The sequence below is a fragment of the Capricornis sumatraensis genome, chromosome 13 (assembly GCF_032405125.1).
Source record: "Capricornis sumatraensis isolate serow.1 chromosome 13, serow.2, whole genome shotgun sequence".
Classification (NCBI taxonomy): Eukaryota; Metazoa; Chordata; class Mammalia; order Artiodactyla; family Bovidae; genus Capricornis; species Capricornis sumatraensis.
Window position 1 is genome coordinate 31,580,837 of NC_091081.1, and position 23,797 is coordinate 31,604,633.

Here is a 23,797-nt window from a genome sequence, read left to right on the forward strand (position 1 = left end):
CCCTCCCTGTTAGAACACCAAAAAAAAAAAAAAGCCAACCTCAGTTACCTTTATTAATCAGCATTTCTCAGGCAGAGTTCTCTCCTTAAGAGTGTTCACAATGGCAGCAAAATCATAAATGATCCAAACAGCTGGGCTCTCAGAAACCCCTATCTATTCCCTTTGGTGGTGTCATCACAACGGCTTGACAAGTCTATGCTCTTCGGTCTCAGCTACTGGGCCTGGCCCATCCTCGGTGGTCTGGGAGTTGCAACGTAGGCGGCCAGATGAGTGTGAGTGAAGACTCTTGTAGAATGAAAGGAAACTGAGTACCAAATTTGGAGACCTGACTCCACTTGGGGGAAAAAAATTTTTTTTTTTTTTCCTAAGGAAAGTAAAAAATGGGATGAAATGTGCCTAAGATGAAACGTGTTTTCATTTTCTAATTCAACTCCTGCTCTACCCAAACAAGGTCAATGAAAGACTAACCACATCAAGAGAACACCCCCCACCCTCTTCTCCCCACTCCCTACCCACCCACTCACCCTTACCCCCCACACCCACTTCCCACTTCCTGTAAGTCAGGCATCTTCCTGCTGGTAAACATTTGGGGACCAACTGCAAGTCTGAGCTCTAAAAGAGGGGCACCGCAGCTTTGAAGCCCTCCCACATGTCTCAAAGCCAAGCTGAGCACTAAGGGGCACTTGGTTTTTACACGTTAACAGCCTTTCAACTCAAATCACTGGGCTCGGCGTGTTGGCTGCCTTCCTTTTTTAAAGCCGGACAAGAAGGGCAAGGATGTGCTGTGAGTGAGAGAGAATGTATGTATGACACACGCTATGTTACAATGCAGTGTGTGTGTCATTGGCATGATATGTGTATGGTATGTTTCAGTGATGGGTTGCATCAGTTTAAAAATAGCACCAGGCTTCCTTCTGGTGACACAGCTCACAACTCCAAGACTCTGGACAAACCTATTCAGTGCCTAAACCTTGGGATGGTAATCCTAGGGGACTGTGGGTGTTTTGAAATGAGATCAGTGTTTTGACTTCTTAAATAAGGGAAACAGAAATTAAGAAAATTGAAGAACTAAAGCTGAGGTCCCTCCCCTTCTTAGGAATAAAGAACCGGTAAGTGCCATCCAGAGGACTTTATAAAACCCACACAATGTCTGAGGTTTCAGGATTGACAGAATCACTTGTGTCTCATCTTACCTAAGTGTCCTTTCAGCCTTCAGACATATAGTTGTGTTCTTATTGAATCATTTACATATGTTTAAATTATTCATGAGTTTGACATCCAGCCACTTAATAAACAACAACAGCAATTAAAATCGTTCCTATGAGATTCATGGGGCAAACAAGGTGGGTTTCCAATATTGGTGTTTCTTCCTAATTATGTGTCTATTTTTTCCAATAGTCAGACAAGAGGGGGATTTAAATGTCTGAAAAGGCTGCAGGGAAGGACACAGGAAGGAAGATCATTTCTGAAACCGGAAAACATTTCCTAATCTTGCATTTGATGGGACAAAGACATAAAACAAACAAACAGAAGACAGAGTAGGAACTGTAAATAAGGGAGTAAGGGTGCAACCGGAAAGGTGCCCATCCTGAAACTCAGCTTCCTCTTACCTCTTCTCTTCATTTACGGAGGAGGAAGAGCAGCAGTCACAGAGGGGGAGGAAGGCCTGGGGCGGAAGCTTGCTTCTGGCACCTTCCAGTGGGAGGAGAAATCACACTGAAGGTGGGGCGTGGAGAGCCAAGGCGGACTTACATACAGAGGAGGGTTGCAGAGGGGATGTTTCAGCAGAGTGGATGTTTCAGCAGAGTGAGATGAAAGAGGGGCAAGTTGTCTTAAAAACAAAGGTGGGCTGATGAGAAGCACAGGAGCTGGAAGAGCAGCCCTGAGCCCAGGAGAGCCCACGCAAGCAAGCACGAACCATCTCCAAGGAATGGAAAGATGTGCCCCATGGCTGGGCCTACCACACTCTACTTCTCTGAAGCCCCAGAGTGTTCAGCAAAAGATCAGGGAAGAATGATTTCTAGTTAAAAACGGGATTGACGTTTCTTCTCATCCTTTCTAAGCGAGGATTCGAGGTTGCGGAGGCTTGATTTTTATGTGCTAGTGTGAGTTAGGAAGAGATGAATAGTGAAATCTCTTGAACACCCTGCCAAACAGAGAGTGGGGGTGGGGGGGAAGATAGGACCCTTGTAATTTGTTTAAAGACAGAAAGATGTCCCCGTCCCCCGTTCTGCTCCGAAGGAGATTTCATAATCCTTCAACCTTGAGGACCCCAGACCTAGCCTAACACTTTATTTTCCTGCCGAGGAAGCTGAGGGGCAGAGGTCAGGAAGCAGAAAGCTCATCTCTCCTGGCTCTCCTTCCATACTTGGCTCTTCCATAAGCTGTGGAGCTGGCTCATGCCAGCCAGCCGACAAGCCTCTGCTCAGACAATGAGCAAAACCAGGTCTACGCTCTCCATTTCGTGTAAAATCCTCAGATTCTTAAGCACCTGTGGGGCCCAAAGTACAGGGCTTCCCCGGTGGCTCAGATGGCAAAGAATCTGCCCGCAATGTGGGAGACCTGGTTTCAATTCCTGGGAGAAGGGAATGGCAACCCACTCCAGTATTCGTGCCTGGAGAACTCCAAGGACAGAGGAACCTGGCGGGCTACAGTGCATGGGGTCACAGAGAGTGAAACGTGACTCAGGGACCAACACACCAAGTACAGATGGGCTGGGAAAGGGGGAGGGAGGAGACTCACCTACTGTAGACCCTTTTACATTCTAAACTGGTGGTGACAGGAATGAAAGTAAACCAGCCTACTTCAGTGCCTGGATTTGGAGACAGGTGACCCCTCCCTTCAATGCTTTCTTCACCTGAGGGGTTGAGAGGTGATGGAGGAAAGGAAAGGCAATACAATGACAAACCTAATTTAACAGACATCTTATCTTTTGAAAAACTCTCTGTTATTGACTAAGGAAACCTTTTAACAAGAAGACAGCGTGGAGATCTTGGAGATCGCAGCCGGCAGTCCAGGCTTATCTGATCTCCATCTACAGCCCATTGTTTCCTGCAAATATGCAGGGGAAGCAGGGGCTGAGGGGTTAATGTTCACTAGGCATCTTCCCCCTTAAGGTGCTCCCCTGGGGACAGAAGGGCAGCCCAGCATTACCCTAGAATGGGACCAATCACAGGGAGAGCCAGGGCTTCGTGTTTTTCAGGCTGGCTTCCCAACGGCTCCTTTTAAAAGAACAGGCACTGGTCTTTAGGAGAGATAATCCCACAATGGAGGTCCATTAGAAGTATTAGGATGTAGCCCGCCACCGTGATCCTCGGGAGGAGAGCTCTGTCCTGACAATAGACAATTAAAGCTGATAAACCCAAGCTACTTGTTGCTGTTCTAATTCCTTCTAATTGTATGCTACTTGTCCCCGGCTCCAGCATTCAGGATGAAGCACGCTACTCTAATCTCCAAAGTACCTGACCTACTTCCTACAGGATCTTTCCAGCATTCTTTTCTTCCCATCTGGACCTCTTTTTCTCTTCTATTTCCCCCCCTCTTCCTCATAACTCAAGAAGATGAGAAAGAAGGGTGTCGGCGGGAAGCGGAGTGTTGGAACAGAAGGCTAACTCCAAATCAATACCTCTGGGGCCTCAGACAGTTTATTAATCAGTAACAGCTAATCTTGCCTTCGGACACACCAGTGAGTAAACTGCATTTGGCATCAGACTCCGCAAGTGGCACGGGGCACAGAGGATCCAACTGTTAGATCACTGCTGGCTGCCAACTCTGCATGTGCTCATGCGTGCGGAGTATCTGCCTGGGTGATTCTATTTGTGGCTGACATCTCACTAATTATGCTGCCACCACCAACTACTTAGAGGAAAGTGTTCATTCTCACCCAGCACCACAAAGCATATAATTCTATCTCAACAACAGAGCTTTAAATGCCAGTTTAGTGCCCGCTTGCGTGTGCATGCTCTCCTTTCAGAATCTTAGGAAGGAAGCAGAGTTATCTTTGCAATACAGTTTGGCCCTTAGGTTCTATTTTGAATGCTGAAAATCTTTATTAGAACCATGTATTCCTGCCTTACTCAGTATCCTAAAGAGTATATATAGTAATCGGTCTTTTAAAAATACACAAATTTTTTTGGTTTTTGAAAGAAATCCTTGCATTTCAGATATACACACTGAAATACAGATGTGTGCAATTGTGCTTTCTGGGATTTGCTTCAAAACCCCTCATGTTGGGGTACAGATGAAACAACCCAGGTATTGAGTTGAACTGGGTCACAAGGGTGCATTATAATATGTTCTTTAGTAGTGTAAACAAAATTTTATAATAAAAAGCTTAAAAAATTACACTTTTAAATTTCTGCCTGACTGACCCATGGTGTTGAACTCAAGTTTATTGCCTTTTGTTCATGTGAATGCACATTAAGAAACATTGACACAAAATGAAAAAGACACCAGCTTGCCCTCCTGGCCCTGTCAAGAGATGCAGCCTCTGGGATTGCAGTCATTCTGGGGGACAAGCTTTTGTTTTTGTTTTTAATCGTTTGGCATGTGTAAGGCATCTTTGGTGCCCTTCAGCATCAGAGGTATAACAGTCACCAAACTGATTTAATTTCACCCTTATGATAAAACTGAAAGTTGTGCCTCATTGGATGCAGTTTTACGGTGACCCCACCAGGAAATGATCAAGAGCGCATCTTGGGCTGAAAACATAAATATGTGACAGGAGGTAAAACAGCTCACAGCCCTCAAATTCAGTCCCTGAGTCATGCACTTCTAGGTAGAGGAACCGGGAACAAAATATTGCAGAAAACTCACTTTTTCTTCTGAGCCAGCGGCTGGAAGCACCCCACAGGGTCTCAACTGATAAACTGTGTCAAAGTCAAATCATTTGTCAGCTCTAAAGAGAGGAGAACAAGCTGAGAGATGGACTCAGGAAGTAGATTTATCTGGTACAACACATTAACTAGTATAAATACCAGTGGAAAAACGTAAACACATTTACCCAGCAAGAAAGAACTAATCGCAACTACTTCACTGCTTAGTTCAATGTTCTCCCAAAGCTTTTCACTCATCAGACAAGTGACACCAATTTGTCTTGATGTCCTACTCAGAATATATTTAAATAAATCAAAGGTTTATCTCCTTATCGACCTCTATTTCATGAACATCTAGTTTACTCTAATATAAAAAGGTTCTGCCAGATTAGTTTTCTCCGGTGATAATGTCCCTGTCTTCCTTAGGAGAGGAGTTTTTACAAAATAGAAATAAAAACACAGTGTGATACATTATGCTTCAAATTGTGATGCATATGAAATATACACATTCATTCATATGATTCCAGACATTCTTCAAAACATTTTAAATTTCAGAATCCCCGACCAACTAAGACTAACACGACAGTTCATACAGGATATTGGGTTACTGAAGTATACTCCTTGCTAAAGAGCTGCTGGAGGATGGCAGTGCCAGGCGTGGCTAGGACATCTGGCTTCCAGGCCAGGCTGTGTCCTTGGGCTCCATGTCTTCATGTGTACCACTTTTTGGCTCATGCTCTACCCATGAACTAAGGGAGGACCTGTCTCTAAGATCTGCTACCTACTGGCCTGCAAGCAATCCCAGGCATCTTAGAACATCCACCACTCAGCACAGTGCTGGGTATATATGGCTGATTAATGTGCATTTCATGAATGGATAAAAAATGGTTCTCGGATTCTACCTGTGAATGAAGCACTGCCATAGGCTCTTTGTCTAGAGAAAGTTGCTCAACTCTAGTTCATGGAACATTAAAAAATGCTCCTGGACAGAAGCCACAGACATAAAAATGTGCATATTTATGGAAGAAGGGAGGAACCTACCTCTGACAACAGCACTTGAAAATAACTTCACTGGCTAAAAACAAATGTAACAGTTTCCCAAGCCTAAGTGATTTACCAAGTCCTCTGAGGTCTGCTTTTGTCCACTCATGCCATACTGGACCTCTCCCTAAAATTTTCCCTTGCTGGTCTTTGGGCATTCCTCCCCTTTGTAGCCACTCCACCCCATGGTAATTAGGTTTAACAAGAGCAATTAACAAAACAAACTCCTTGCTGCTTAGTGGGCTGATAATTCTGATTGCAAGATTGTTTTAGGATGTACAAAGCAGTTTAAAACAAAGATAAATAAGTTATGCAACCATTTTGCATATAATCCAGTGTGTAGGAAACACAATTCCATATTTTAAATATGAAGTCTAAAATTACCATTACATTTTAGCTACATTTTACTAAGCATTATGGCTTCTTCAATTAATATTCAGATCAAATTATTTTTTTCAGTGTTACAGAGTTTTAAATGATTCTGAGACAAACGCCTCATTTTTTCTACTAAATAGCTCTTGTGTGTTTTTTAAATGGAAGATTGATTATAAACATGATACAATCTCCTGAATGTTTCTATACAAAATACTTTACTTGTGTGCCATATTAATTTAAAAGGGATCAGTGAGGGGATCACACTATTCAAGTGTGGTTATGATTTTGCTTTGACCTAGTCACCCAAGGTAGGTCCATGAAACAACACTATCACCTAGGACTTTTCATTCTGTCACTATTCAGCCTCACCACGTCCTATCCATATTACTTTCAAATTACACAAAATACTATGCTTTCAAGTCTACTTTTTTCCCCCAGTCATTATCACTGTAAAATCTTTTCCCTGTACCCCCCAAATGTGGCATAATTCCAACATTTTGCCTATTATTCAATACTAGTGCCATATAAGATTTCAAGCATACATTTGGAGTTCTGTATACTTTAATTTGATGTTACCTGTAGTGATCTTTATGACAGTCTTATACCAACTCCCTTGACTTTTAGAATAAGAGCATAACGATGAAGGAAGCTTTCTGCAACTACACCTGAAAAGGAAAAGTCTACATTTAATTAAAAGTAAACTCTCCTTCCACTAGAAGTTTGGATGAGCATCTGACAGTAATAGAATTCTCAGTGTGTTAAAATTCGGATAACCCTACAGAAAAACAAACACAATACCTTCCGAGGGCCAGGGAAGAGACTTATCAGAACCAGAGACATTTAATGGTTAATATAAGGCTATGTAAAGCTTTTTTATCTCTTGGATTTCCCAAGAAGCCATTGTAGCTAAGTAGCAGGTCTTTATTTTGAATGACACAGATTACTGGAAATAAAAATCCAATTGCCTCAAATTATATAGAATTGGTGAAGAATTAGAGATTAAAAAATAACTAAAATATTATTTTGGCTTCTAGAAATCTAATATAGGAAATCATGATTTTTTTTTAATTAGTTTGCTTGAGAAATGAAGTCACTGAAGGATTCTTCTAAATAGCAAATTTTCCCTGCTTTTAAAATATGGCTCACTTTGTAAAACTTTGGTGTTATAAAAAAAATTAAAATGAGATCTGTTGATATATTAAGGGAAACTGATAATGCAAATCAAGTTCTGTTACGGTCAAAATTATTTTTTTTTCCAATTTAGTTGACCATGAATACAGTTGGTGTTTTCATATTCAGTGCACCTGGGATCAAGTTTTTTTCTATAAATTTTTTAAATCAAGGTATGATTGATTTACAATATTCCCCATTGGCTCAGCAGGTAAAGAATCTGCCTGCAATGCAGGAGACACAGGAGGATCCCTGGGTCAGGAAGATCCCCTGGAGCAAGAAATGGCAACTCACTCCAGTATTCTTGCCTGGAAAATCCCTTGGACTGAAGAGTCTAATGGGCTACAGTCCAAAGGGTTGCAGAGTGGGACAGGACTGAGCGCGAGCACAGACATGGCTCATTTACAGTATTATGTAGGTTTCAGGTGTGCAACACAGTGATTCACAATTTTTAAAGATTATACTCCACTTATAGTTACTATAAAACATGGATTATAGCTTGTTCTTAACCTCCTACCCCATCTTGTCCCTCCCCAATTTTTAAAATTATATAAAGAGTTAAATCAGAGGCTCACAAACAAAAACAATAAATACTAACCTTATACACTGTATTTCATGAGATGTCAATGAATGACAATGTCTCTGCTTTTGATACAGGGCCAAGGCCTCCTGTCTCAAAATGAACCTCTTCCTTCTGAAGTTTCCAGTGTCTTTCCTGCATACATCCTCCCATATTGCAGTGCTTTTCAGTCCAAGAAAGGTGAAGGGAAAATCCTCCTAGACTTACATTTTCCCCAATATTTTTTAATTCTTTCACCCACATCTATTTCAATTATAGGATTTTTTTTCAACTAGTATTTATCGAGTCTTGCCAAAGATTTCTACTTGGTTTTAATGGAACCAAGTCTTAATACTTATATTTCATTGGTTTATGTAATATTTAATTAAATTACATGATTCCAACTAGCACCATCAACTTTGGGAACATATACAAACATCTCTTGGTAAGCATAAAATCAAAAAATAAAAAGCAGAAAGTCTCAAGGAATGTCAGAGAAGGGTCAAACAGAGAAGCATGGGAGTAAAATGTGTGTTTACAGCAACTATACTCCAATAAAAATTTCTAAAAAAGAATGCTATGGATAAACCATGGTTTATTCAAGCAGTCTCCTTTTGATGAATAATGAGTTTCTAATTTGGAGTTATTATAAACAATGCAATAAACATCTTTGGACTTTTATTCTTGAATTAAAAAGTCAATGTGTTTACAGAGGACAAGAAGAATATGAAGACACACAGCAAGCTGACTGAGTGAGGTTAGTTAATAGCGTTTCTAGGTGGTCAGCCAATAATTGAATTTTTCTAAATCACTCCACTTGGGATAGATAATAAATTGTTTTGAAGCAACCGATAATGTAAAGTATAACCAAGAAGATGCTGTGATTTTAAAATATTATTCATTTTTCATATATGATTTTTAATAACTAGTAAACTGGAAATATTGACTCCATAAAATAAACATTCTGCTCTAAAAAGCAAGAGTATATGCAATACTAAACTATAAAGCCTATGCTTAGCTAAGAGAGTTATCACGCAAAAAATATGTCTTTGTTTTCACTGGTAGAGGTAGAGTCATGAGATGCCTTCACTGGCTTTAACAACAAATAGTTACTAGCAGAACTCAAAGCAGAAGCAGGATGTTTCTTAAAGTGCTAGCTGAGAATTGAATCAACAGTGATGCCGATAAAGGAAACAGTAGTTTTTAAAAACTTAAAAATAAATTACCCCTTTAATACACAAGGAATCAATGCTCATGGTTAAATTAAAAAGAAATGAATACTGCTTACAATATCACAGCAGCTTTGCTTCACTGCTTTTCAGATAGATGGCCGTGAGATTATCTGGTGTGCCCCATTCGTAAATCTTCAACAAAAGGGTTTATACCTGAGACAGTTTAGGTGGGTATATTATTCCTAGCTACCAAGTAAACCCCAACAAAACAATCACTGTTAACCATTACTCTGTAGATTCTTGAGTCTATCCAAGTATTTTTAAATGACATCCTATTGTAAATAGTCTCATAATCCACTTTTTTCAACTATTACTGGAAACATCTTCCCATGTCTGTGTCATCTTTAATTGCTCTGTGTATGTACAGTCGCTCAGTGTGTCCGACTCTTTGTGACCCTTTGGACTGTGGCCCACCAGGCTCCTCTGTTCATGGGATTCTCCAGGCAAGAATACTTGCCATTTCCTCCTCCAGGGGATCATCCCGACTCAGGGATCGAACCCACGTCTCTTTTATCCTCTGCCTTGGTAGGCGGATTCTTTACCCCTGAGCCACCTGGGATGTATGCTCAGTCACTCAATTGTGTCTGACTCTTTGCGACACCATGATTGTACCTCTGTCCGTGGAATTTCCTGAACTTCAGATTCAAATTGCTAACTGTCCATAGCATTCTTATAATAGTTAAAAAATACAATAATGATATAAATTTAATGATTAATAAACCATGAATATGCACTTTAGAATATTCTATTGAGCCACCTGGGATAGCGTATTCTAAAGTGTAGAGCATAAAGTATATCAGACTATGCTTTATTAATCATCAAACTTACAATATTTAAAACTATTATACCGAATGCTGTGGGCAATTAGCAATTTGAGTCTAAAGTTCAGGAGCATTCAGTTCATGGAAAGTTGTAATCCCTAGAAATCTTATCTAACTTACTAATTTTATAGGGGAAAAAAGCTGACACAGACAGAGCGAGTAATTTTCTTTTGATCCTAGTTACCAGTGCCAGGTCCATAATATCTTATCTGCCAGTCTTTAATCCAAAAAGCTCTGAAAATTGAAAGTTGTTTCACTTTTTTATTCCTATTACCATGTATCTACTCTCATCACCAAGATACTACAATGGTCTTCTAATTGCTTTCTCCATTTCTAGTTTCACTAGAATTTTCGTCAACATCACTGCCACTGAACTTAGTGCTCTGAGGCCCTTCCCTGGCCCAGATCCTTGCACAGCCCCAACTGCTGCAGACCTAAGACTGTCTTTTCTTTTTGCCTCATTACTGAAATGTCATGCTGTTTTCTGCTGCAGAAACACTAATGTTTGAATCAGAAAAATTCACTGAGTGAATATGCATCAATATTACCCCTCTAAATTCTCAGAAGTTCCAAAGTTCAAATCACACCTGGCCCTGAGGGATGCAGATAAAGGGGTGGGACCTACATTCCAGAGCCAGATCACCTTCCTCAGTTGGTCCCTGGGCCTGTAACTCTATCAGTCAGTCAATTCAGTCACTCAGTCATGTCAGACTCTTTGCAACCCCAGGGACTGCAGCATGCCAGGCCTCCCTGTCCATCACCAACTCCCGGAGTTCACTCAAACTCATGTCCATTGAGTCGGTGATGCCATCCAACCATCTCATCCTCTGTCGTCCCCTTCTCCTCCTGCCCTCAATCCCTCCCATCATCAGGGTCTTTTCAAATGAGTCAGTTCTTCACATCAGGTGACCAAAGTATTGGAGTTTCAGCTTTAGCATCAGTCCTTCCAATGAATACTCAGGACTGATTTCCTTTAGGATGGACTGGTTGGATCTCCTTGCAGTCCAAGGGACTCTCAAGAGTCTTCTCCAATATCACAGTTCAAAAGCATCAATTCTTTGGTGCTCAGCTTTCTTTATAGTCCAACTCTCATATCCATACATAAGTACTGGAAAAACCATAGCTTTGACTAGACGGATGTGTATTAATAAAATGACTGACCATGGCTCAACAAAGATACTAATTGAAGTCAGTTACAAAGTTTGATCTTTTCTCTTCTTATGCAAACTTAAAAATCACAAATAATTTTTAAACAGTAAGATACTTAACCACACATTATCTAGGCAGAACAATAAATGAAAATAATACTTCATTAATACTGCTCATTAAAACTGCTTCATTAATACTGATTTGAAGACAGGGACAAAATGGCTTTGTCATTTTTTTTTTCTGGATTGAAAAAGATCCTGATATGCTAGGATATAATATTGCTCTTAATATATGCAATTCAAAGAGAGATATGGTGGGTTTAGAATGATACACTGCACACAGGCCCACAAATTCATTGACCACCGGGAGTGAAGATGCCTGCTCCTGGCTGCCTTGTGGTGAAGAGAACAGCCAGCAGCCACTTCTCACCCTTCTTCCTCACCCTCATGTCATCTCCACTTCCCCTTCTTCGGCCCACTGGAATCAAATCTGCACACAACACAATCCTTGTCTTCCGGGGAAGCTCAAAGGCCTGCTGGCATAAGGCTCCCTTCAAAGCATCCCCTGGAAGTCTGTGTGGGATGAGAGTATTGAAACCATCCCCTTTCCAGGGAAGGGCTAAATCCACCCCATTGTGTTTCTGTTCTCATTTACTCAGGGCTCCCAATACAAATGGTTAGAAGGTTGTCCCGGAGCTCCCCCACGCAGACGGCACCGCAGACGGCGGGAGAAGCTACTCACACATCTGGGTAAAGGCTCCTAAATAGAACACTCTGAAATCTGGTTATCCGGTCTTGAGTTTTATTAGAACTGGGTTACAGAGAAAAGATTCACTGTGGGACTAACTTTGTGGGACAGAAGAGGGAACTATTCCTTCTCTCTGCTTCCCCTCTGCATTGGAGCAATACTCAGACTCTACAACAAGGGATAGGAGAGTTGAGCATGAGGAATATGAAATACCTTAGTTGCAGATGAGGCACCCAATTATGTGCTGTACTTGAGTGCAGAGAGAGCAAAGGCCACAGTTCCCAGAACTGCCTCCTTTGGAATCTGAAACCTTGCTTTAGACTCAATTAGTCCCCTAAATATGCCTGCAGTATTTTGCTTCCTTTTAGACGACAAATTTACTCCTCACTTCTCTCTTCTTTTCCTGAACCCGAAGAAATAACTAAGAAGTATGATGGAGAGCTTTTAATCACGGTAGGTGAAGAAGATGGATGCCTATGACTTGGTGTGGACATAAAGGCAAAAGGCCCAGGCCAGGGAATCAGTGACTGGAACATACTGATAGCAGGTCATTAAAATATGCTCTACAAGGACTTCCTGGTGGCCCAGTGACTCAGACTCTGAACTCCCAATGCAGGGGCCCCAGGTTCAACCTCTTGTCAGGGAACTAGATCCCACACGCTGCAACTAAGAGTCCCCATACTGCAACTAAAGATCCTTCGTGCCCCAACAAAGATCAAAGACCCCACATGCTGGCGTTAGGACCTGGAGCAACGCCCCCCCCCCCAACCCCTGCAAAATAATGCCCCACAAAAGCCTTCTCTCAGTGGTACTCAAAGTTTTCTACATATTAGAATGGTGTTGGGAACAATAAAAAATTCTGATGACCAGGTCACAGCTCACACCAATTAAATCAGAGGCATTGGAGCTGGCACTAGTTTTTAAAGATCCTTAGAGCTTCCCTGATGGCTCAGCTGGTTAAACAACCCACCTCCCAATGCAGAAGAGGTAAGATATGCAGGTTTGATCCCTGGGTCAGGAAGATCCCCTGGAGAAGGAAATGGCCACTTGCTCCAGTATTCTTGCCTGGAAAGTTCCATGGACAGAGGAGCCCAGCAGGCTACAGTCCATGGGGTCGCAAAGAGTCAGACAGGAGTGAGCGCGCTCACACATAGACATACACACACATATACAGGTGGTTCCAATATGCTGCCAAGTTTGGGGACCAAATGCTTTACTTAATCAGATGCCCACCTTTTAGATTAAGTCTGCATTCAAAATCTTGTCTTCTTCAACCCTCCTCTGGCAAAGGAAATGTACCACGATTGTGGAACATTCACAGGAATGGCATCTGAATGTATGGCTTGGGGTGACCACGGGTAACAGACAGTCTGCTGCTGAGATTAGCAAAGAACTGGGGCAATGAGGCCAAGGACATAAGTTCTGTACTCACAGGGGTCCTTTAGGCTGGCTTGGGTCTGTGGCCACAGACTGTGTCCCTAATTCCAGTTATGGAGGAATATTGTGGCTGGAAAAGGAAACTACCATCAAGAGTGTGGATAAACAAATTTCAGTGCAATACCCAATACCAGAAAATCAACTCAGAATTTTGCATTCTACTGAAAGTGGGTCAGTACTGTAATCTTCTTGTATTAATTTTTTTATCTTTATATTACTGCTCTTATCAAACTATATTCTGGTCATAGTCTGAATTAAAAGATGACTATATGGTCATAGCAAGACACATTCTTAATGTAGAAGGTTCAAACCTATCAATGTAAATCATGATTGTTCAAAGAAACAGTCTGGAAAATTGTTTTCAGAATAAATACTTGAAAGTAGCCAAACTTACTCCTTGGGATATGCCTGGTGCCTAGAACATACACAGAGTCCAATGTGTTTGTGACATAAACAAACAGTAAACATGCATGCCTTAGGGCAAATTTTCAAGTATCAGTAATGCCATCAATATTCACATAGATTAAAAAAAAAAAGGAGATTCTTGACATTTTAAGTTGAATCTAAATGTCCAATTATTTGCAAACTATATTTCAATGGTATAACTTTTCTGGAATGAAATTTAGCAATATATGTGAAGAGGTTTAAAGATTTATAACCTTTGGTCAAATGATTATACTCATGGAGATATACTGACAAGAAAATAATTTGAAGAGTCAGATTCATGTAGACATATTAGTTGAAATATTATTTAGAATTATGACAAAGTGAAAACAGCCTGAATAGTCAGATTTATAGAAATTGCCAAATACGTTATAATATGGCCACATGATGAGTGTTATACAGCTATTGAAACAGATTTTAAATAAATGTTGCATGAGAGAATGCTCATGATATACCAATGGACGAAAACAGGAGGCTACAAAACTGCATTATGATATGATTCCATTTGTACTCTTTTTTACAACTACTAAAAGTGTCCTGGGTTTTATGTAAAACAAAAACATCCAAACAATTAGAAGGGTATATATGAAAGTGGATTTCCAATTCTATTCCTCTAATTAGTCTTAATGAAGTCAGTAGTGTTGTCATAAATTACAATTAACTATAATCCCCATCTGACACGCACTCGCTGGTCCATATGTTGGGCCTCTTAGTCAACCAAATGTAACAGCCTTTGAAAATTGATTTAGCTAAAATATAGGCAACAGACACAAAATGACAGCCACCTAGGAAATCTGAAAAGATAATCGTTAAAAGCAAATTGAGGGGGAGGTAGAGGGAGGGAAAGAGGAAGAATTGCATTAAATCTGTTTTCCAATTTTCCTCCCTCCTGCAAGCATAAGTTAATCCAATCACAGCCCATAAATAGCTTAGAGAAATTTTTTAAGGTGAAAAAACATACACAGGCATTGGAAGCCAATTGCTTATTTCCTGCTCTCCTCACTAAGGCAACTCCTTCCACTGGATCAGGCAACCAGTTAAGAGTGTAGCTCACAAGAGTGCATTTTTTATCCAGCAGAAATATTTAGCTTGGCTGTCTGCCAGAGAATGCTGGAAGAACGGACTGAATTAGGGGATTTACCTTCCACGTGTTTGGCACGCGTCATTTGGAATATCTGAGAAGCTGGTCGCTCTTTCTCCGTGGCATCCAAGCAGTAGAGAGGGCTGCCAAACCATCGGAAGAGTAATGTCACTCATACGGACTAAGATAGCGTGTCATCTGAATTTATAAGTGGAGCACTTTACTCTGCTTCCAGTTTGCTTTTCTTTCTGTGACTGATAAAATAATAAAAGTCTAGTCTTTAATTATTGTGATAGATAGCTATCTATCACCATTGTAAGAATAACCCTGTAATAGTTTCCCTAAATTATAAAGGTGCTTCCATTTCTTTCCTCTGGACATCACTTTAGAGTTGTATGAGTCTATAAACAATTTTTGATAACCATGATTTCAAAAAAAGCTCTGCATCATAAGGCAGTTTTAGCACCTTCATATATACATTCAGATTTAATTAAAGTTAACAGTCTTGTTATCACCTTCTCAGTGTTTTAAATGCCTTAAGAAGTAGACATCAAACCTTAAATCCCAAAACCGACTGCTATATTTAGGGCCAAACTGGTTACAGAATTGCTAATAACATGGATTTCTATTTATTATTTGTATTTTTGTTTCCTAGAATTGCAGTACATTTATTATATTGTATGTTTTTTCATACTTTCTGCATCCATCTTTCTACTCTAAAGAGAAAAAGGACACTCTAGGCTCACAGGGACAGGATTTCGGTTATTGATAGATTTGTTTCTTGCTCAGGGTCTCAAATTTAATTGCTTCTAAATCTCTCTCTTTATTTTGTTGAATTATAGTTTACTTCCCTTGTGGCTCAGCTGGTGAAGAATCTGCCTGCAATGCGGGAGACCTGGGTTCGATCCCTGGGTTGGGAAGATCCCCTGGAGAAGGGAACGGCTACCCACTCCAGTATTCTGGCCTAGAGAATTCCATGGACTGTATAGTCCATGGGATCACAGTGAGTTGGACACGACTGAGCGACTTTCACTTTATATACATTCTGAAGAACTGTGATTTTATTTCTTTTAAATATAGACAGTATCAGGAGTTAGATATAATCAAGTTACTGATTTAAGATTTTTTTTTTTAATTGGTTGGATCCTGTGCCAAGCGAGTCAACACTTAGTAGACTCTAGCTGCCAGAAGTGAGTCTACTGTTATCTCCCTCATTGTAGGAGGAAGGCTAGGTGACCTGCCAGAGGTGGCAGTGGCAGGAGAGCCAGTGCCAGAGCTGACGTATTTCCTCCCGTGTCCTTGTGCACTCTTTGCAACCCCGTGCCACAAGGCACAGAGACCAGTGAGTGACAGGAATTCCCGTGCAGTTGAAGAAGGCTCTGTCCGTGTTGACATAATAATGGCCAAAAGTGGGGGACATCCCACAGTTCTCAAAGAGAGAACATATGTCAAGCACCAATTCCTCAAGAACCTGTCTGTTCTCATCAGGAAATAAGCTAGAGAGCATAATGTTCATCTTTTTGTAGGGAAAGAAAATGGCTGCTTATCTTCTCTTTGCAGGAGGTGCCATGAGGTTATCATTGCATCTAGAGTTGGAAAGGTTATCCCAAGACTGCATGATGTTTCCAGACAAGGGGGTCCATCTCTTGACCCAAACCCCCAACTCAGCATATCTGGGAAATAACAATATTCAATTGCTTGACTATGGATGGGAGTGAGGAAACATAATCAGGATTTTAAAAAGTAAATGAAGTGGTCGAGGTTTCCATAAATACAAATTTACACGAATGCTTTATGAAATACGATTTATAAGAAAAGGAAGGGAGAAGAATACACACACTGCACACAGACATACATAGGGAAGGCTACACAAGAGGCGCTACTTCTGGAGAGAACTGGGTGGCTGACTGTGTGTGTAGAGTTTTCATTGTACATGTGTGGCACCTTTTGAATTCTGAACCATGGGACTGTATTTACTCATGCGAAATAGATCAAATATATATATGTATATATAGCTTTATATTTAAAAATAATGTTGCTGAAGATATGCTAAATCTTGATTCTGGGCAATTTGACAAACACACATTTTTAAAATTACAATAAAGTATATAAAACAATTTAATTATTTAAGTGTATAATTCAGTGACATTGATTACATTCACACAGTTGTACAATCATCACCACTACCTATCTCCAAAAATTTTCATCACCTGAAACAGAAACTCTGTATCTATTAGATAATAACTCCTAATCCCCACCCCCCATTCCATTCTTCCCTTTCCCAGCCTCTGATAACCTCTATCCTACTTTCTATCTCTATGAATGTGCCTATTCTAATTTCTCATATAAGTAAAAAGCAATAATATTTGCCCTCCTGTGTCTAGCTTCTTTCACCATTTCACTTGCCATGATGTTTTCAGGGTTTATCCATGTGTAGCATCTGTTGGAACTTCATTCCTGTTCATGACTGAGTAATATTCTATCGTATGATATTACCATATTTTGTTTATCCCTCTGTATATACCATTTTGCCTATTCATTTGTTGATTGATACCTGTTGTTTCTGTCTTTGGACTATTGTGAATAACACTGAACATCAACATACAAGTATCTGAGTGCCTGTTTTCAATTCTTTGGGGTATATATCTAGGAGAAGAATTTCTGTGTCATATGGCAAATCTGTTTAGCTATTTGAAGAAGCAAACTCATGTACATTTTAGCACAGAAATTATAATTGTAGGAATTTATTCTAGGGAATTAATTGTGATGCTCCCAGATAATTACCCACTAGGTTATTGAATATAGCACTGTTTATAAAATTGAAAAGTTAGAAACAAGCCAAATGATTAAGTCACATAGGATAGATTAAATGTATTATTTATAAGAGCAAAGTCCATGAGGTTGTTCAGGGTGGTGATTAAGAGAATTGACTATGAGGGCATCCCAGCTGGGTTAAGATCTTGTCTCCACTATTTACATGATATCTGACTCTAGTAACATTAATGACCTTCTCTACTTCTCATATTCTTCATATGCAACATGGAAATAATAACTGTACTATATTTACTGAGAGGTTGTAAAGACTAAACCAGTTAATGTACATAGAACATTTGGAAGAGAGCCTGGCGTATACAATGTGTTTAATACATGTCCATACATATGGTTAGAATACTTTACAATAAGCTTGTCCTAATTTTATAATAAATAACTTTTGCAGAAGATGTGTAAAAGTGGAGGGAATACTTGGATTTATAGCTGGCATTACTATAATGATTTTGGGTGGAAATGTGTATGTATGTCCAAAAAACTGGAAATATATACACAAAATATTGATAATTATAACTAAGTGGTAGAAATACAATTTGTTTTTCCCTGCATTTCTCAAGATTTTAAAAATCTTTAAAAATGAATATTACTTTTATATTTAGGGGAAAAAGTTTAAAATACTGGATAGGAGAGCTGTTTTTTGAATACTCACCACATTTTTTATTTGAATTCCTAAAATTAAACAGATTTTACTGTCCTAGCTTCAGAAATTCTAGATTCCTCTTTGAAGAAGAATCACGAAGCAGGAAATTCTCCTTTACAAAACTGTCTACGATTAACATTCTATTTACAACTTTGTATTAAAATCTGTTAATCGTATTTGATGGTAAAGTTTTAAGACTCACTTGAACAAGCCACTCTCCACAAGCTCCCTCCTGCCTTTTGACATGATCAGCTAGTTCCTGTCCCCAGCGTGATGAATTAAATGTATGACAGATATGACAGGTGAGGAGTGCGCGGAGGGGCTTAGCCAGCAGGGATAAAATAAAGCCCCCATTTAAGAACAAAGCCCCCACCAAAGCTTGCCTATTAATGACCATGCACAGAATCTCTTCATTTGTCCCATTTAGAAGGAGCAGGCAGAAACCACAGCCAATGCGTGGTGAGGCAGAGCGGCTGTTTCTCCAAGGGCCTCCCAACCAACTAATTGAAAATCCTTGATTTTCTGTTCAACATGTCTGCAAGACAGGCATGAGCCAGGTTGCCGTTCAATGCTGTAGTAATACAATAGACTTAAATTTACAGCTGGACTAAGTGGAATTACTGTATATAAACCATAATATCTATCTGCTGGGATCTGGCTAAGCCCCAGAGAGACAAGTCCGGCAGGGCAAATCCAAAGAATTTTGGAAGTCAATCCATTAGGATTACTGGGCAGCCCCAGATTTTGGAAGTCATAGACTCAATCTATAGAAGCAATGAAGTCTCAATCTTCTTTTATCCTAACCTCTTATCTGAAGGTCTCTTGACCCAGTTTTTGTTTAAAATAAACTGATAAACTACAGATGACATTATAGTCATTTTCTACCATACATACTGACATGATACTGTTGGGCAGGCAGCCTAATCACAAATGAACATTTGTGCAGTAATTAAAAACAGACTTTTGAAACTATTTGCATAGCAGAAGTATAGCCCTCTTCGTATATAATTACAGTAACCTGAACATTATGGATGATGCATGATACTAATGATACACACAGGAAACGAACTGTTGGTTACCAAAACCTCCTTTGAGAATTTTAGCCACTGTTCATTTCTGCTTATTAACAACACAAGCCATTGTAAAAGGAGCTGAGTTATAGGATGTTCTCTGAAAATGTATTGTCTTCTAGGGTCTAGCTCTTGTGGACTGATCTGTGTAGGGATAGGTCTAATCACCATAGAGACTCAAGAAATACTTATTGAATAAATAAGAGACAAGAGCGACAGAAACCTTAAACCACAGACATCCTCCAGGCACGTGGAAGTGAGAATAAATTCAATGGGCCTCCTGAGCCATCCCTGCAGTCTGTGCAAGGTCTGCGACATTAACAGCAGCTGTGGCTGGCTGATGTCCTACCGAGGACCAGATAGGCCAATAGCAGGAAGCATCATCTCCCTTCCACAGGTGAGGAAACACTGACTCAATGAAGCAACTGTCCTAAGTTCAAAGACCGATTTGAACTCAGTGAGTGAGAACCCACTGGCACTTGTGAGGTACCCAGTTCCCTCTGCTGTCCCTCTCACCCCACCCCAGTGGAAAGTTCCCTGATCAGTGCTAGCTTTAATCCCACATTTGTGAGAACTCTGGCTAAATGTGCTTTCTTTCCTTCTCACTAAGGAGAACCAGCTCTGGGAACATCTGAAACATCAGGACCCAACTTAAGCTTCCACTGCCATGAAAACTAGAGAGAATTTTCCTGCTCATAGAGGTCAGGATAAATGGACACTGCCGGTCTGCTCTCAGAAAACAAGTCCCTGGTTCTTGCACAGCTTCCCTGCTCCAACTTCACTCAGGAGTCAAATTACTCAGATGTCCCTCAGTAGATCAGATTTAAGTCACCTGGCAAATATTCTTTGAGTCTCTGGACTTGGATCCATCACAAAAACATCTGTCTGTGTGTTTTAACAGTCCCACAGTTCCCTTCCAGCTCAGCCCCTCACTGAGAACCCAGGAGAGCGATCGATCGCCATGGGACCCCTTTGAATGGATCTGGATTGTGTCTGTCTACGGCTCAACACCCAGAGAAGACATTTTGCAGAAGAGCCAAAGAGATGTGGAGGCAAACTTTTTTGAGCCTTATCTGAATGACAATACTTAACTTTCACCACCTGCACCCGCCTTGCAGAAGAATCAGTCACACTCAATTATTGTCTTTTTCTCCTAGACAACTACTCTTTAACCCTTCCTCTAACTGATAGTAACTGGTGGAAGACACAATGCTATTTTTAGACAGGACAGTGAATTCTCCCTTTCATCTTTGAGACATGTACATCCTCTTACATTCAGGTCCTTCCCAGATGCTGGATTTGGGGTAAAATTTTATTATGAGGGCATTTATTACCCTTCGCAAAGTCAATGAACTTAGAATTTTCTCAGTTTTCAATTCAAAGCTACACCCTCTGTACTGAACTCTTTTAAACTGTGAAAGTCAACAGAGTATAGGCTAAATCCCTACAAGCTACACTCTTGATGCAATAATGAAGGTCATTTACTTTAAATAAGACTAGCACACAAGGGGGAAATTAACCAACATAACAACAAAAGCTTCTTGACATATTTCTGCCTTCTACCCTTCTCAACCACTATCCTCTCTCCATTTTTTTAAATCTCAGGCTAACAAATGATTTGATCAAGAACTTGATTCAACATGCAGTACACTTGAAATGAAATGTCCAGAGCTGACCAAAAAACATTTTTGGGGGGTTGATCATATTGCCAATTTTTCATAGTTTTTAGAAATTATTTTTCAGGGAACCAGGAATTATTAAATTGGTTTATTACCTTTATAATAAACCTCTGTAACATGTTACACTTTAGAGAAAAAAATATCACGCAAAGCAGGCAATCAAACTTTATACCTAAATACCCAAAAATGAGGAGAAAACTCACGGTAGATGCAATTAATGTCCTTGTTTTAAAATGTGACTGCTCATTTCTCAGGGGTGGGGTTGCGGGACATTTATAGGCAGAATATAGATTAAGATCAGGTAAACACTACCAACTTTAGGTCATTCTAGTTGGTGCCAAGACTATCTGGTCTGTAACCAAGAGGTGAAATCCTTGGTGTACAAGGCAGTTTTTGAGAATCCAAGCACTTTACTTCCCCTGGAATTTTTTTTTTTTTTTTTGCCATTTGAAGAACGATCTGGAACGGAGGTGTTGAGTTAGTTTACATTAACCTCAGCCTGACCTGGAGGTAGAGGTTTTAAGAGCTGAGCAGCAGCCACAGTCAGGAAACCCCAGGAAGACAGCACAAGGAAAGGGCTGCATTTGCGGGGACCCAAGAATCACCCCACCGTTCTTATTGCAGACGGAGGGCATCCTCTGTGCCCTTTGGGAGGGAGGGAATCCATCCATCTTCATTAGGCTTTCTAGGAGGGGGACGGTGGAAGGAGGGGGCCTGCCATTTCCTTTGGCTTTGAAAAACAGAAGCCAGCAGTGATTATTCATTTCCATCCAGTGCCCCCCACCAAACCCTTGTAGGGCAACTGGGAAAGAATCAACATGGCCCCACACATTAGCAGCCATCCTATTAACCACAGCAAGTCACAACTTAGTCAAAACCCATAATTAGAGGAGCTATGTATGTTGGGGGTTGGGAGGTATAAAAGGTTTGAGAAGCTCTTCCTAAATTTTTTCTGTCAGGAATAACTTCTGTTAGAATATTTCCATATAAAAACTAGTCCACTCTTAGAAATGGTCAGATGCAGCCAACATTTTTTTGTACATATCACATTGCAAGTACTTTGATGAGATTCTGCTTTTTGTACTTCCAACATTAACTGTGTTGGCAGTGATATACAGAGCACTGGAAATACATCTCAAACTGTTTCGCAGTATCAATTCATGGAAAAATCACTTTTAAGATTCAAATTTTTGTATTACGGATTAATCTCATGGAAGAAGGGGTTACATGTTTTCCTTTCCTTTGACAAGAAAAATAGATTGAAAATGAATGCTATAAGAAAAAAGACATGGAAAATTACTCAATACTTAGATCTTAAGAATAAAATGTAACACTGCATTTCAGAGGTATGTTCCAATAGATGAAGCAAAAATGTATTTTTAAGATGCTATAGCTAGGTCCAAATTTGAAATGATCAAGAATCTCTTTATATACATCCCGAGTTATAAAACAAGATATGTAGACATGGAGCCAAATTATTATTATTGTAATATATATGTCCCACTTACTCTACAATACTGATGAATGCATTTATAACTTCACCAATCACTATTTTTCCCTTGCCCTTACCTATATTGGCATTTTTCAGCAATCGTCTTTGCCAGTCTGATAAGCAAAATGACATGGGATGGGCTAGTTGTCCATCAGGATAGATCCTCTCTGGACTACATGTTGTAAATGTGCTTTAAAACCTGTCCACGTCACTTCTTCTTCGACAGATGTATACTCTAAATCCATTCTCTAGAAACCTAGAAACTGATCATGGATGGACCAGGCTGAATTTCCCTGTTAGATAGCATTAAAGTCTCCCAATGCCTCTGAAATGTATGAAGACCTCTGCCCCTAATTAGCTGAAAGCTTCAGGCCCATCACTCAATGTCTCTGAGTCTCAATTTCCTTATTAAAGACCCTCAACTCAAACAAGAAATAGTGTATCTTTATACCACAGTGCTTATTGCTAGAGATGGCTGAAATGAAGTAGAAGAACTCAGAATCTAACTGCATAGTAGGAAATCGATTTGAAATAACACTGACCTGAGGGACACAATTATCATGACCAAGGCAGATGAATTCAGACATCTGGCTGGGGTGGTAACACTTGAGCCAGGTGTTAAAGGACAGGATATGAATTGCTGGAAGGCATTTGGTCTGAGTTAGTGGAACTAGTTACCTATTCTGGCTAAATCTCTAGACAATGGCTGAAAAACAAACAAAAAAAAGGAATGGGGTGGGGCGGCCGGTTGCCTGGCACTGAGGTTAAGATGTTTTTTGCTTCTTGTGACTGCTTCTAGACCATTTCTCCTCACCCTCAGTTCCTCCTTTTGAAGGACACCACAGGCATATGCCATACCTCTGCTTGCTGCCATCATTCACAGACCCTCCTGGTTGACCCCCTGATCTTTTCTCCCCTTAACTCTACCCCAATCAACCATTCCCAGTCCACTTAATGACATCACATCATGAAGCGCCATGCAACATCCTTCCTCTAAGCCTCTGTCTCAATCTCCTCTTCTCTAGTCTTCCCAGCACATTCACTTTACTATGCTGACTCTGGAAATGTCTCCGATCACATCAGATCTTTTAGTCCAATGACAAGACGCCCTACTTTTTCACTGTCTGATATTTGCCTCCTGTTCTGACTTCCCTTGTTACCCAACTTTGAGTCTACGATCTAGTCTCCCTTGCATATTGTTTGCAATTACATAGTCG